A 17,000-nucleotide genomic window follows, 5' to 3' on the forward strand; every position below is an offset into this window, starting at 1 on the left:
TACAGAAGACAGAGAACTCAGGAAAATAAAGAGATCAGCCGAAGAGCCAGAAACGAATATGCACAGATAAGAAGGGAGGCTCAGCGACAATATGAAAATGACATAGCATCGAAAGTCAAGACTGACCCGAAGCTGTTGTACAGCCACATCAGGAGGAAAACAACAGTCAAGGACCAGGTAATCAGACTGAGGAAGGGTGATGGGGAATTCACAAGAAACGACCGAGAGGTTCAACACGAGATTTAAAGAAGTATTTACAGTGGAAACCAGTAGGACTCCAGGAAATCAGAACAGGGGGGTACACCAGCAAGTGCTGGATGAGGTACATATAACCAAGGAGGAAGTGAAGAAGCTGCTATGCGAACTTGACACCTCAAAGGCGGTGGGACCAGACAACATCTCTCCGTGGGTCCTTAAAGAGGGAGCAGAGATATTGTGTGTGCCATTAACAAAGATCTTCAACACATCATTTGAAACTGGGCAACTCCCTGAGGAATGGAAGATGGCTAATGTAGTCCCAATTTTTAAAAAGGGAGACAGACATGAGGCACTAAACTACAGACCTGTATCACTAACGTGTATAGTATGCAAGGTCATGGAGAAGATCATCAGAAGGAGAGTGGTGGAGCACCTGGAAAGAAACAAGTGTATAATTGACAACCAGCACGGTTTCAGGGAAGGAAAATCCTGTGTCACAAACCTACTAGAGTTTTATGACGAGGTGACAGAAGTAAGACAAGAGAGAGAGGGGTGGATCGACTGCATTTTTTTGGACTGCAAGAAGGCCTTCGACACAGTCCCTCACAAGAGGTTAATGCAAAAGCTAGAGGATCAGGCACACATAACAGGAAAGGCACTGCAATGGATCAGAGAATACCTGACAGGGAGGCAACAACGAGTCATGGTACGTGACGAGGTGTCAGAGTGGGAGCTTGTGACAATCGGGGTTCCACAGGGGTCAGTCCTAGGACCTGTGCTGTTCTTGGTATATGTGAACGACATAACGGAAGGGATAGACTCAGAAGTGTCCTTGTTTGCAGATGATGTGAAGTTAATGAGAAGAATCAAATCGGATGATGATCAGGCAGGACTACAAAGAGACCTGGACAGGCTACAAGCCTGGTCCAGCAACTGGCTCCTTGAGTTTAACCCTGCCAAATGCAAAGTCATGAAGATTGGGGAAGGGCAAAGAAGACCGCAGACACAATACAGTTTAGATGGCCAAAGGCTGCAAACCTCACTCAAGGAAAAAGATCTGGGGGTGAGTATAACACCGAGCATATCTCCTGAGGCGCACATCAATCAGATAACTGCTGCAGCATACGGACGCCTGGCAAACCTACGGATAGCGTTCCGATACCTCAGTAAGGATTCGTTCAAGACTCTGTATACCATTTACGTCAGGCCCATACTGGAGTATGCAGCACCAGTTTGGAATCCACACCTAGTCAAGCACGTCAAGAAATTAGAGAAAGTGCAAAGGTTTGCAACAAGGCTAGTCCCAGAGCTACGGGGATTGTCCTACGAAGAAAGGTTGAGGGAAATCGGCCTGACGACACTGGAGGACAGGAGGGTCAGGGGAGACATGATAACGACATATAGAATACTGCGCGGAATAGACAAGGTGGACAAAGACGGGATGTTCCAGAGACGGGACACAGACACAAGAGGTCACAATTGGAAGTTGAAGACTCAGATGAATCAAAGGGATGTTAGGAAGTATTTCTTCAATCATAGAGTAGTCAGACCGTGGAATAGCCTAGAAAGTGACGTAGTGGAGGCGGGAACCATACATAGTTTTAAGGCGAGGTATGATGAAGCTCATGGGGCAGGGAGAGAGAGGACCTAGTAGCAATCAGCGAAGAGGCGGGGCCAGGAGCTATGACTCGACCCCTGCAACCACAAATAGGTGAGTACAAATAGGTGAGTACACACACACAGGAACTCAACAAGAGATTCAAACAAGTGTTCACAGAGGAGACGGAAGGGGCTGCAGAAAGACGGAGAGGTGGGGCACACCACCAAGTGCTGGACACAGTGCACACAACCGAGGAAGAAGTGAAGAGGCTTCTGAGTGAGCTAGATACCTCAAAGGCAATGGGGCCAGATAACATCTCTCCATGGGTCCTGAGAGAGGGAGCAGAGTCGCTATGTGTACCCCTAACAATATTCAATACGTCTATCGAAACAGGGAGATTGCCTGAGGCATGGAAGACAGCAAATGTAGTCCCAATCTTTAAAAAAGGAGACAGACATGAAGCACTAAACTACAGACCAGTGTCACTGACATGTATAGTATGCAAAATCATGGAGAAGATTATAAGGAGAAGAGTGGTGGAACACCTAGAAAGGAATGATCTCATCAACAGCAGCCAACATGGTTTCAGGGACGGGAAATCCTGTGTCACAAACCTACTGGAGTTCTATGACATGGTGACAGCAGTAAGACAAGAGAGAGAGGGGTGGGTGGATTGCATATTCTTGGACCGCAAGAAGGCGTTTGACACAGTTCCACACAAGAGATTGGTGCAAAAACTGGAGGACCAAGCAGGGATAACAGGGAAGGCACTACAATGGATCAGGGAATACTTGTCAGGAAGACAGCAGTGAGTCATGGTACGTGACGAGGTGTCAGAGTGGGCACCTGTGACCAGCGGGGTCCCACAGGGGTCAGTCCTAGGACCAGTGCTGTTTCTGGTATTTGTGAACGACATGACGGAAGGAATAGACTCTGAGGTGTCCCTGTTTGCAGATGACGAAGTTGATGAGAAGAATTCACTCGATCAAAGACCAGGCAGAACTACAAAGGGATCTGGACAGGCTGCAGACCTGGTCCAGCAATTGGCTCCTGGAGTTCAATCCCACCAAGTGCAAAGTCATGAAGATTGGGGAAGAGCAAAGAAGACCGCAGACGGAGTACAGTCTAGGGGGCCAGAGACTGCAAACCTCACTCAAGGAAAAAGATCTTGGGGTGAGTATAACACCAGGCACATCTCCTGAAGCGCACATCAACCAAATAACTGCTGCAGCATATGGGCGCCTAGCAAACCTCAGAACAGCATTCCGACATCTTAATAAGGAATCATTCAGGACCCTGTACACCGTGTACGTTAGGCCCATATTGGAGTACCAGTTTGGAACCCACACCTAGCCAAGCACGTAAAGAAACTAGAGAAAGTGCAAAGGTTTGCAACAAGACTAGTCCCAGAGCTAAGAGGTATGTCCTACGAGGAGAGGTTAAGGGAAATCAACCTGACGACACTGGAGGACAGGAGAGATAGGGGGGACATGATAACGACATACAAAATACTGAGAGGAATTGACAAGGTGGACAAAGACAGGATGTTCCAGAGATTGGACACAGTAACAAGGGGACACAGTTGGAAGCTGAAGACACAGATGAATCACAGGGATGTTAGGAAGTATTTCTTCAGCCACAGAGTAGTCAGTAAGTGGAATAGTTTGGGAAGCGATGTAGTGGAGGCAGGATCCATACATAGCTTTAAGCAGAGGTATGATAAAGCTCACGGTTCAGGGAGAGTGACCTAGTAGCGATCAGTGAAGAGGCGGGGCCAGGAGCTCGGACTCGACCCCTGCAACCTCAACTAGGTGAGTACAACTAGGTGAGTACACACACACACACACACACACACACACACACACACACACACACACACACACACACACACACACACACACGTGTACATTCCCTACATTTCACATGAGTTTCTGTTATAAGCGACGTAGAAGCGGCTAACTTGCAGTGTATTTTCTGAATCGCTAAACCCGTGTGGGTCATGCAGCTTCATTACTGGAAGGCTGTAAGTAGCTGCAGGTCTGTGTATTGTCAGCGAGGTAAGTCAGAATACCGCGTCGCACTGTTTACTGACAAGTGCTGGAGAACAGTGTACTGACAGGTGTTGGAGAACAATGTTTGTACTGACAGGTGCTGGAGAACAATGTACTGACAGGTGTTGGAGAACAATGTTTGTACTGACAGGTGTTGGAGAACAATGTGTTTTACCAAGACAATGTTTATGTCAACACACGATCACGCAAGCAAGAAGGACCAATCTCACATATTTATTAAGTGTGACATACAAACCTTGATAATAGATATCCACAAACTGGTTAGAAACACACGTGTCTTAGACACGTGACTCAGACACACACGTGTCTTAGAAACACACGTGTCTTAGAAACACACGTGTCTTAGACACGTATCTCAGACACACACGTGTCTTAGAAACACACGCGTGTTAGACACGTGACTCAGACACACACGTGTCTTAGAAACACACGTGTCTTAGACACGTATCTCAGACACATACGTGTCTTAGAAACACACGTGTGTTAGACACGTGACTCAGACACACACGTGTCTTAGAAATACACGTGTCTTAGACACGTGACTCAGGCACAAGTGTCTTAGAAACACACGTGTGTTAGACACGTGACTCAGACACACACGTGTCTTAGAAACACACGTGTCTTAGACACGTATATCAGACACAAACGTGTCTTAGAAACACACGTGTGTTAGACACGTGACTCAGACACACACGTGTCTTAGAAATACACGTGTCTTAGACACGTGACTCAGGCACACGTGTCTTAGAAACACACGTGTGTTAGACACGTGACTCAGACACACACGTGTCTTAGAAACACACGTGTGTTAGACACGTGACTCAGACACACACGTGTCTTAGAGACACACGTGACTCAGACACACACGTGTCTTAGAGACACATGTGACTCAGACACACACGTGTCTTAGAAACACACGTGTGTTAGACACGTGACTCAGACACACACGTGTCTTAGAGACACACGTGACTCAGACACACACGTGTCTTAGAGACACATGTGACTCAGACACACACGTGTCTTAGAAACACACGTGTGTTAGACACGTATCTCAGACACACACGTGTCTTAGAAACACACGTGTCTTAGACACGTATCTCAGGCACACACGTGTCTTAGAAATACACGTATCTCAGAAATACACGTGTCTTAGACAAGTAAACAAGATCCAGGGACTTTGTTTACTTTTAATAAATATGTGCTAGTGTTTACCGACCAGCTTTTCTAAAGTATTTATTAAGTGTAACAATGCAACCTGCAATCCTCATTACTTATATACGATGCAATAAATTGATAACCAGCAACCCATATATTGTCAACCACATATATTGTCAACCACATATATTGTCAACCACATATATTGTCAACCACATATATTGTCAACCACATATATTGTCAACCACATATATTGTCAACCACATATATTGTCAACCACATATATTGTCAACCACATATATTGTCAACCACATATATTGTCAACCACATATATTGTCAACCACATATATTGTCAACCACATATATTGTCAACCACATATATTGTCAACCACATATATTGTCAACCACATATATTGTCAACCACATATATTGTCAACCACATATATTGTCAACCACATATATTGTCAACCACATATATTGTCAACCACATATATTGTCAACCATATATATTGTCAACCACATATATTGTCAACCACATTCATATATTCAGAGTCCATATACTTCCTGTTATTACATTAATATCTCGACTAATTTTAAAAAACAAGAATTTCTTAAAAGAAATTATCAATGTTGACTACTGTCTGGTGTTATTAATATGTCCAGAAACAACATTGTGCTGTACAGTCAGAAGAATGTTGACTACTGTTAGGTGTTATTAATATGTCCAGAAACAACATTGTGCTGTACAGTCAGAAGAATGTTGACTACTGTTAGGTGTTATTAATATGTCCAGAAACAACATTGTGCTGTACAGTCAGAAGAATGTTGACTACTGTCTGGTGTTATTAATATGTCCAGAAACAACATTGTGCTGTACAGTCAGAAGAATGTTGACTACTGTCTGGTGTTATTAATATGTCCAGAAACAAACACACATGTATTTTCTTCCACTGCAACAAACACACATGTACATTCTTCCGCTGTAACAAACACACATGTACGTTCTTCCACTGCAACAAACACACATGTACGTTCTTCCACTGCAACAAACACACATGTACGTTCTTCCACTGCAACAAACACACATGTACATTCTTCCGCTGTAACAAACACACATGTACGTTCTTCCACTGCAACAAACACACATGTACGTTCTTCCGCTGTAACAAACACACATGTACGTTCTTCCATTGCAACAAACACACATGTACGTTCTTCCGCTGTAACAAACACACATGTACGTTCTTCCACTGCAACAAACACACATGTACATTCTTCCGCTGTAACAAACACACATGTACGTTCTTCCACTGCAACAAACACACATGTACGTTCTTCCGCTGTAACAAACACACATGTACGTTCTTCCATTGCAACAAACACACATGTACGTTCTTCCGCTGTAACAAACACACATGTACGTTCTTCCGCTGTAACAAACACACATGTACGTTCTTCCACTGTAACAAACACACATGTACGTTCTTCCATTGCAACAAACACACATGTACGTTCTTCCGCTGTAACAAACTCACTTGTATGTTCTTCCACTGTAACAAACACACATGTACGTTCTTCCGCTGTAACAAACACACATGTACGTTCTTCCACTGCAACAAACACACATGTACGTTCTTCCGCTGTAACAAACACACATGTACGTTCTTCCACTGTAACAAACACACATGTATGTTCTTCCACTGCAACAAACAAACATGTACGTTCTTCCGCTGTAACAAACACACATGTACGTTCTTCCACTGCAACAAACACACATGTACGTTCTTCCGCTGTAACAAACACATGTACGTTCTTCCACTGCAACAAACACACATGTACGTTCTTCCACTGCAACAAACACACATGTACGTTCTTCCACTGCAACAAACACACATGTACGTTCTTCCACTGTAACAAACACACATGTACGTTCTTCCACTGTAGCAAACACACATGCACGTTCTTCCACTGCAACAAAACCACATGTACGTTTTTCCACTGCAACAAACACACATGTACGTTCTTCCACTGTAACAAACACACATGTACGTTCTACCTTTGTAACAAACACACATATACGTTCTACCTTTGTAACAAACAAGCATGTACGTTCTTCCACTGTAACAAACACACATGTACGTTCTTCCACTGTAACAAACACACATGTACGTTCTTCCACTGCAACAAACACACATGTACGTTCTTCCACTGTAACAAACACACATGTACGTTCTTCCGCTTTAACAAACACACATGTACGTTCTTCCACTGCAACAAACACACATGTACGTTCTTCCGCTGTAACAAACACATGTACGTTCTTCCACTACAACAAACACACTTGTACGTTCTTCCACTGCAACAAACACACATGTACGTTCTTCCGCTGTAACAAACACACATGTACGTTCTTTCACTGCAACAAAACCACATGTACGTTCTTCCACTGCAGCAAACACACATGTACGTTCTTCCGCTGTAACAAACACACATGTACGTTCTTCCACTGCAACAAAACCACATGTACGTTCTTCCACTGCAGCAAACACACATGTACGTTCTTCCGCTGTAACAAACACACATGTACGTTCTTCCACTGCAACAAAACCACATGTACGTTCTTCCACTGCACCAAACACACTTGTACGTTCTTCCGCTGTAGCAAACACACATGTACGTTCTTCCACTGCAACAAAACCACATGTACGTTTTTCCACTGCAACAAACACACATATACGTTCTACCTTTGTAACAAACACACATGTACGTTCTTCCACTGTAACAAACACACATGTACGTTCTTCCACTGCAACAAACACACATGTACGTTCTTCCACTGTAACAAACACACATGTACGTTCTTCCGCTTTAACAAACACACATGTACGTTCTTCCACTGTCACAAACACACATGTACGTTCTTCCACTGCAACAAACACACATGTACGTTCTTCCACTGCAACAAATACACATGTACGTTCTTCCACTGTAACAAACACACACGTACGTTCTTCCACTGTAACAAACACACATGTACGTTCTTCCACTGTAACAAACACACATGTACGTTCTTCCACTGTAACAAACACACATGTACGTTCTTCCACTGTAACAAACACACATGTACGTTCTTCCACTGCAACAAACACACATGTACGTTCTTCCACTGTAACAAACACACATGTACGTTCTTCCACTGTAACAAACACACATGTACGTTCTTCCACTACAACAAACACACATGTACGTTCTTCCACTGTAACAAACACACATGTACGTTCTTCCACTGCAACAAACACACATGTACGTTCTTCCACTGTAACAAACACACATGCAACATGTTCTGGAGCACGTGTCTTGCAACATGTGCTGGAGCACGTGTCTTGCAACATGTACTGGAGTACGTGTCTTGCAACATGTATTGAAGCACTTGTCTTGCAACATGTACTGGAGTGTCTTGCAACATGTACTGGAGTGTCTTGCAACATGCGCTGGAGCACGTGTCTTGCAACATGTATTGAAGCACTTGTCTTGCAACATGTACTGGAGTGTCTTGCAACATGCGCTGGAGCACGTGTCTTGCAACATGTATTGAAGCACTTGTCTTGCAACATGTACTGGAGTGTCTTGCAACATGTACTGAAGCACGTGTCTTGCAACATGTACTGAAGCACGTGTCTTGCAACATGTACTGGAGTGTCTTGCAACATGCGCTGGAGCACGTGTCTTACAACATGTACTGAAGCATGTCTCTTGCAACATGTGCTGGAGTGTCTTGCAACATGTGCTGGAGCATGTCTCTTGCAACATGTGCTAGAGCATGTGTCTTGCAACATGTTCTGGAGCACGTGTCTTGCAACATGTTCTGGAGCACGTGTCTTGCAACGTGTGCTAGAACACGTGTCTTGCAACATGTACTGGAGCACGTGTTTTGCGACGTGTGCTAGAACATGTGTCTTGCAACGTGTGCTGGAGCACGTGTCTTCCAACGTGTGCTAGAACACATGTCTTGCAACATGTACTGGAGTATGTGTCTTGCAACATGTGCTGGAGCATGTGTCTTGCAACATGGGCTAGAGCACGTGTCTTGCAACATGTGCTGGAGCATGTGTCTTGCAACATGTGCTGGAGTATGTGTCTTGCAACATGTGCTAGAGCACGTGTCTTGCAACATGTGCTGGAGCATGCATCTTGCAACATGTACTGGAGTATGTGTCTTGCAACATGTACTGGAGCATGTCCCTTGCAACATGCGCTGGAGCATGTCTCTTGCAACATGTGCTAGAGCATGTGTCTTGCAACATGTACTGGAACACGTGTCTTGCAACATGTACTGGAGCACGTGTCTTGCAACATGTGCTAGAACATGCATCTTGCAACATGTACTGGAGTATGTGTCTTGCAACATGTGCTAGATCATGTGTCTTGCAACATGTACTGGAGCACGTGTCTTGCAACATGTACTGGAGCACGTGTCTTGCAACATGTGCTAGAGCATGCATCTTGCAACATGTACTGGAGCATGTGTCTTGCAACATGTACTGGAGCCTGTGTCTTGCAACATGTACTGGAGCATGTGTCTTGCAACATGTACTGGAGCATGTGTCTTGCAACATGTACTGGAGCATGTGTCTTGCAACATGTACTGGAGCATGTGTCTTGCAACATGTACTGGAGCATGTGTCTTGCAACATGTACTGGAGCTAACGAATTATTTGGTAATGCTGGTAGCGGAGTGTAAATGATACATCTTCGGAGGCTTCTTACTTTATTTGTAACGTCGTAGTGAGTACACAGGCTTGTATGTTGTGACCGTGACCAAGGAGGGCCATCCCACGAGAGAGAGAGCTAGTAGGCCTTCTGTCTTGCTGCTTGGCCGCTGTGTGAGTGAGAGTGTGTGGGCCCAGCGTCCCAGTGACCTGGAGCAGGCCCAGAGGGCAGCACCTTAGTGGCGCGAAATATGAACTAAGCTGGCAGACAGCACAGGCTGTCGACACATGTGCTGGAACACGTGTCTTGCAACATGTGCTGGAGCACGTGTCTTGCAACATGTGCTGGAGTACGTTTCTTGCAACATGTGCTGGAGTACGTTTCTTGCAACATGTGCTGGAGTATGTTTCTTGCAACATGTGCTGGAGCACGTGTCTTGCAACATGTGCTGGAGTACGTTTCTTGCAACATGTGCTGGAGTACGTTTCTTGCAACGTGCTGGAGCATGTGTCTTGCAACATGTGCTAGAGCATGTACTCACCTATTTGTACTCACCTATTTGTGGTTGCAGGGGTCGAGTCCTAGCTCCTGGCCCCGCCTCTTCACCGGTTGCTACTAGACCCTCTCTCTCCCCGCTCCATGAGCTTTATCAAACCTCGTCTTAAAACTGTGTATGGTTCCTGCCTCCACTACGTCATTTTCTAGGCTATTCCACTGCCTTACAACTCTATGACTGAAGAAATACTTCCTACTATCTCTCTGACTCATTTGTGTCTTCAACTTCCAATTGTGGCCTCTTGTTTCTGTGTCCCCTCCCTGGAACATCCTGTCCTTGTCCACCTTGTCTATTCCACGCAGTATTTTATATGTCGTTATCATGTCTCCCCTGACCCTCCTGTCCTCCAGTGTCGTCAGGCCGATTTCCCTTAATCTTTCTTCATAGGACATTCCCCTTAGCTCTGGAACTAACCTTGTTGCAAACCTTTGTACTTTCTCTAGTTTCTTGACGTGCTTTATCAAGTGCGGGTTCCAAACAGGTGCTGCATACTCCAGTATGGGCCTGACATACACGGTGTACAGTGTCTTGAATGATTCCTTACTAAGGTGTCGGAATGCTGTTCTCAGGTTTGCCAGGCGCCCATATGCTGCAGCAGTTATCTGATTGATGTGTGCTTCCGGAGACATGCTCGGTGTTATACTCACCCCAAGATCTTTCTCCTTGAGTGATGTTTGCAGTCTTTGGCCACCTAGCCTATACTCTGTCTGTGGTCTTCTGTGCCCTTCCCCTATCTTTATGACTTTGCATTTGGCAGGATTAAATTCGAGAAGCCATTTGCTGGACCAGGTGTCCAGTCTGTCCAGGTCTCTTTGAAGTCCTGCCTGGTCCTCATCAGATTTAATTCTCCTCATTAACTTCACATCATCTGCAAACAGGGACACTTCTGAGTCTAACCCTTCCGTCATGTCGTTCACATATACCAAAAATAGCACTGGTCCTAGGACCGACCCCTGTGGGACCCCGCTCGTCACAGGTGCCCACTGTGATACATCATTACGTACCATGACTCGTTGTTGCCTCCCTGTCAGGTATTCTCTGATCCATTGCAGTGCCCTTCCTGTTATATGCGCCTGATGCTCTAGCTTCTGCACTAATCTCTTGTGAGGAACTGTGTCAAAGGCCTTCTTGCAGTCCAAGAAGATGCAATCAACCCACCCCTCTCTCTCTTGTCTTACTTCTGTTATTTTATCATAAAACTCCAGAAGGTTTGTGACACAGGATTTGCCTTCCGTGAATCCGTGCTGGTTGGCATTTATACTCCTGTTCCGTTCCAGGTGCTCCACCACTCTCCTCCTGATAATCTTCTCCATAATTTTGCATACTATACACGTCAATGACACAGGTCTATAGTTTAGTGCCTCTTTTCTGTCTCCTTTTTTGAAAATGGGAACTACATTTGCTGTCTTCCATACCTCAGGTAGTTGCCCAGTTTCCAGGGATGTGTTGAAGATTGTGGTAAGTGGTACGCACAACATATCTGCTCCCTCTCTAAGGACCCATGGAGAGATGTTGTCCGGTCCCATTGCCTTTGAGGTATCGATGTCCCTTAGCAGTTTCTTCACCTCCTCCTCATCTGTATGTATGTCGTCCAACACTTGTTGGTGTATTCCTTGTTGGTGTCCCCATCTGGTCTGTCCCCCCAGAGTCCTTCCTGTCTCTACTGTAAATACTTCCTTAAATCTCGTGTTGAGCTCCTCACATACCTCTTGATCGTTTCTTGTGAGTTCCCCACCTTCTTTCCTCAGCCTTATCACCTGGTCCTTGACTGTTGTCTTCTTCCTAATGTGGCTATACAGCAGTTTCGGGTCAGATTTGACTTTCGATGCTATGTCGTTTTCATACTGTCTCTGGGCCTCCCTCCTTATCTGCGCATACTCGTTTCTGGCTCTTCTACTAATCTCCTTGTTTTCCTGGGTCCTATGCCTCCTGTACCTTTTCCATTCTCTGTTGCACTTAGCTTTTGCCTCCCTACACCTTCGGGTAAACCAAGGACTCGTCTTGGTCTTCCTATTATTTCTGTTTCCCTTGGGAACAAAACTTTCCTCTGCCTCCTTGCACTTTGTTGCCACATATTCCATCATCTCGTTTACTGATTTTCCTACCATTTCTCTGTCCCACTGAACCTCCTGCAGGAAGTTTCTCATACCTGTGTAGTCCCCCCTTTTATAGTTTGGCCTGTCCCCTTCAGTTCCTGTTACCTTCTCCACTTGTAACTCTACTATATAGTCAAAACTCAGAACCACATGATCGCTAGCTCCAAGGGGCCTCTCGTAAGTGATGTCCTCGATGTCTGAACTGCTCAGGGTGAACACAAGATCCAGTCTTGCTGGCTCATCGTCCCCTCTCTCTCTGGTTGTGTCCCTGACATGTTGATGCATGAGGTTTTCAAGTACCACATCCATCATCTTTGCTCTCCATGTTTCGGGACCCCCATGTGGCTCCAGGTTTTCCCAGTCGATCTCCCTGTGGTTGAAATCGCCCATTACCAGTAACTTTGCTCTGCTCGAGTGAGCTCTTCTTGCCACCTCAGCCAGTGTGTCCACCATCACCCTGTTGTTTTCTTCGTACTCCTCTCTTGGCCTCCTGCAGTTCTGTGGTGGGTTATACATCACTCCAATGACTACTTTATGTTCTCCGGACTGAATTGTACCTACAATGTAGTCTCTTTCTCCAATCATGTCCATGCCTTCCATTTCCTCAAATCCCCATTGGTGTTTTATGAGCAGTGCAACCCCTCCTCCCCCTCTACTCCTTCTATCTTTCCTCAGGATCTGATATCCTGTTGGGAAGATTGTGTCTGTTATTATCTCAGCGAGTTTTGTTTCTGTGACTGCTATGATGTCTGGGGATTTTTCACTGATTCTTTCATTCCACTCCTCATGTTTATTCATTATTCCATCCGCATTTGTGTACCAAACCTTTAGTTTCTTTTCTATCATTGTGGTCATGCAAGTATATTGGGGTTGGGGGAGGGAGAGCCTTGGTGGGGGCCTATATGGGGCTGTGGTGTAGGTGGGGTATGTGTTGATGGGGGTGGGGTCAGAATGCCCATAAGGGACAGCTGTTGGGGTGAGGTTTGTGATATGGGGGTTGGTGGCAGAGGGAACAGTGAGTGGGTTGGAGTATAGGTTGCTCAGTTGCGTTGGGAATGTCGCGGGTGGGGTCTTTTGGTGGGAGATTCTGTGGGGTGTGTTTGCCCTTCCTCCTGTGTCTGGGTCCTGCTCATTTTCATTGCTTCTCGTTCCTCCTTGCGTCTCTGTACCCTCTCTTTCAGTGTAGTCCTTTCTTCTTGTGTTCTGTCGCGGTCGAGGTATACTCTCTGGTACCCCTCTTTGTCTCTCAGTCTTGCTTTCTCTTGCAGAATCCTGATTCGAACTGATTCTTCCTTGAAAGTTACTCTGACAGGCCGTATCCTTCCACTCGCAAACCACCCAATTCTCTGAAAATTTGTCACCTGGGTCATATTGCCCTCCCCTATTGTTTTCATGATGCCTTCAATCATTTTTTTCTCCTCCTGTTTTATTTCTTCAAAGTTGGCCCCCTTGGCTTCTTGGAGCCCGTACACAAAAACTGACCTCGCCCTTTCCTCCTCCCACTGAGTCTCCATCTGCTTCCTCTGAGGCATTTTGTTTCCTTCCATTGACATGTTCTTGCCTTCAGTCCCTGTCATATCTGAAACATCTATTCTTAGTGGACTGTCTTTCCTGGCCAGCTGTCCCGTGCTACTGCAGTTGGCTGTTAGAACCTCTGCATATAACAAACCTTCATTTTCTTCGGACCTGTCGCTTGATCTTAGTGTGCTCATCGTCTTTTCCCTGGCCCCACGTGGGTCTGATAGGTCCTTCGTGTACGGCATGTCTCCGTTGTTGCTTACCATCCCCTTGTCTGCGCCTGACTCTGAATTTCCATCATTGTCTTCAGACCTGTCGTTTGATCTCAGTGTGCTCGTCGTCTTTTCCCTGGCCCCACGTGGGTCTGATAGGGCCTTCCTGTACGGCATGTCTCCGTTGTTGCTTACCATCCCCTTGTCTGCGCCTGACTTTGAATTTCCTGATGTCACGTCTGAATTGTCATTTGTCTCTCTAATCTGTTTCAGGCTTTGCAGTTTCTCTTCTAAGCACTGTATCCTAGCTTCTGCTGCTAAGGCCTGTACTTCCCACTTCCTGCACTCTTCAGCTATCCGCTCCTCCATTTTCTTACCAAGCTCTACTATCTTCCTTCCCCACTCTTCCTCCCTTTTTTGGAGCTCTAACTCCCAGTCTTTCCTCCCTGGTTCTTCTACCAGATCTCTGGTTTTCCGTCCTCTAAGGCCACCCATATTTTTTTTTTTTTTTTTTTTTTTTTTTTTTTTTTTTTTTTTTTTTTTTTTTTTTTTTTTTTTTTGTTAGGGAGGGAGAGAGAGAGGGAGGGGGAGAGAGAGGGAGAGAGAGAGGGAGGGGAAGAGGGAGAGGGGGAGAGAGGGAGAGAGAGAGGGAGAGAGAGAGGGAGAGAGAGGGAGAGAGCGAGGGAGAGAGAGAGGGAGAGGGAGAGAGAGAGGGAGAGAGAGAGGGAGAGGGAGAGTGAGGGAGAGAGAGAGAGGGAGAGTGAGGGAGAGAGAGAGGGAGACATGTGCTAGAGCATGTGTCTTGCAACATGTGCTGGAGCATGTGTCTTGCAACATGTGCTAGAGCATGTGTCTTGCAACATGTGCTGGAGAATGTGTCTTGCAACATGTGCTAGAGCATGTGTCTTGCAACATGTGCTAGAGCATGTGTCTTGCAACATGTGCTGGAGAATGTGTCTTGCAATATGTGCTAGAGCATGCGTCTTGTAACACGTGTCTTGTAACACGTGTCTTGTAACACATGTCTTGTAACACATGTCTTGTAACACATGTCTTGCAACATGTGTCTTGTAACATGTGTCTTGTAACACGTGTCTTGTAACATGTGTCTTGTAACATGCGTCTTGTAACACATGTCTTGTAACACGTGTCTTGTAACATGTGTCTTGTAACACGTGTCTTGTAACATGTGTCTTGTAACATGTGTTTTGTAACATGGGTCTTGTAACATGTGTCTTGTAACATGTGTCTTGTAATGCGTGTCTTGTAACATGTGTCTTGTAACATGTGTCTTGTAACATGTGTCTTGCAACATGTGCTAGAGCATGTGTCTTGCAACATGTGCTAGAGCATGTGTCTTGCAACATGTGCTAGAGCATGTGTCTTGCAACATGTGCTAGAGCATGTGTCTGGCAACACGTGTTTCGTAACACGTGTTTTGTAACACTGTGTCTTGCAACATACCTGGAAGTTACCTGGAGGTTATTCCGGGGATCAACGCCCCCGCGGCCCGGTCCATCACCAGGCCTCCCGATGGATCAGGGCCTGATCAACTAGGCTGTTACTGCTGGCCGCACGCAGTCCAACGTACGAGCCACAGCCCGGCTGATCCGGCACTGACTTTAGGTATCTGTCCAGCTCTCTCTTGAAGGCAGCCAGGGGTTTATTGGCAATTCCCCTAATGCTTGATGGGAGGCTGTTGAGCAGTCTTGGGCCCCGGACACTTATGGTGTTTTCCCTTAGTGTACAAATGGCGCCCCTACTTTTTATTGGGGGCATTTTGCATCGCCTGCCCAGTCTTTTACTTTCGTAGGGAGTGATTTCTGTGTACAGATTTGGGACCATTCCTTCCAGGTTTTTCCAAGTGTAGATTATGATATATGTCTCCCTCCTGCGTTCCAACGAGTACAAGTTAAGTGCTTCCAAGCGTTCCCAGTAGTTAAGGTGCTTGACAGAACTTATGCATGCAGTAAAGGATCTCTGTACACTCTCTAGATCTGCGGTTTCACCTGCTTTGAATGGAAATGTTAATGCACAGCAGTATTCCAGCCTAGAGAGAACAAGTGATTTGAAAAGGATCGTCATTGGCTTGGCATCTCTCGTTTTGAACGTTCTCATTATCCATCCTATCATTTTCTATGCACGTGCGATCGTGGCACTGTTGTGATCCTTGAAAGTGAGATCCTCAGACATTGTTTTTCCGCTCTATTGTATGGCCATAGTCTGTAGTATACTCTGTTCTAGTTATTATCTCCTCCAGTTTTCCATAACGGAGTAGTTGGAATTTGTCCTCATTGAACATCATATTGTTTACCGTTGCCTACTGGAAAACTTTGTTTATATCTTCTTGGAGGTTAACCGCATCCTCAGCAGATGACAGTCTCATGCAGATCCTAGTATCATCCGCAAAGGATGATACGGTGCTGTGATGTATATCTCTGTTTATGTCTGATATGAGGATGAGGAATAAGATGGGGGCGAGTACTGAGCCTTGTGGAACAGAGCTCTTCACTTTGGCAGCCTCCGATTTAACTCTGTTGACCACTACTCTTTGTGTTCGATTTGTTAGGAAGTTGAAGATCCATCTCCCGACTTTCCCAGTTATTCCTTTAGCACGTGTTTTATGGGCTATTACGCCATGATCGCATTTGTCAAATGCTTTTGCAAAGTCTGTGTATATTACATCTGCATTCTGATTTTCTTCCAGTGCATCCAAGGCCATATCGTAGTGATCCAGTAGTTGTGAGAGGCAGGAGCGACCTGCCCTGAACCCATGTTGCCCTGGATTGTGCAGATTTTGGGAATCCAGGTGATTTGCAATCCTGCTTCTTAGCATTCTTTCAAAGATTTTTATGATGTGGGACGTCAGAGCTATTGGTCTAT

General features: G+C 45.5%; 1 protein-coding gene across 1 annotated transcript in view; it reads left to right on the top strand.

Annotated features, from left to right (window-relative positions):
* Nucleotides 1-17,000, top strand: part of LOC128687116 (large neutral amino acids transporter small subunit 1) — a 198,251-nt gene that overhangs the window by 68,080 nt on the left and 113,171 nt on the right. The window lies entirely within an intron of this gene.

This window comes from Cherax quadricarinatus, chromosome 62, assembly GCF_038502225.1.
Source record: "Cherax quadricarinatus isolate ZL_2023a chromosome 62, ASM3850222v1, whole genome shotgun sequence".
Taxonomy (NCBI): Eukaryota; Metazoa; Arthropoda; class Malacostraca; order Decapoda; family Parastacidae; genus Cherax; species Cherax quadricarinatus.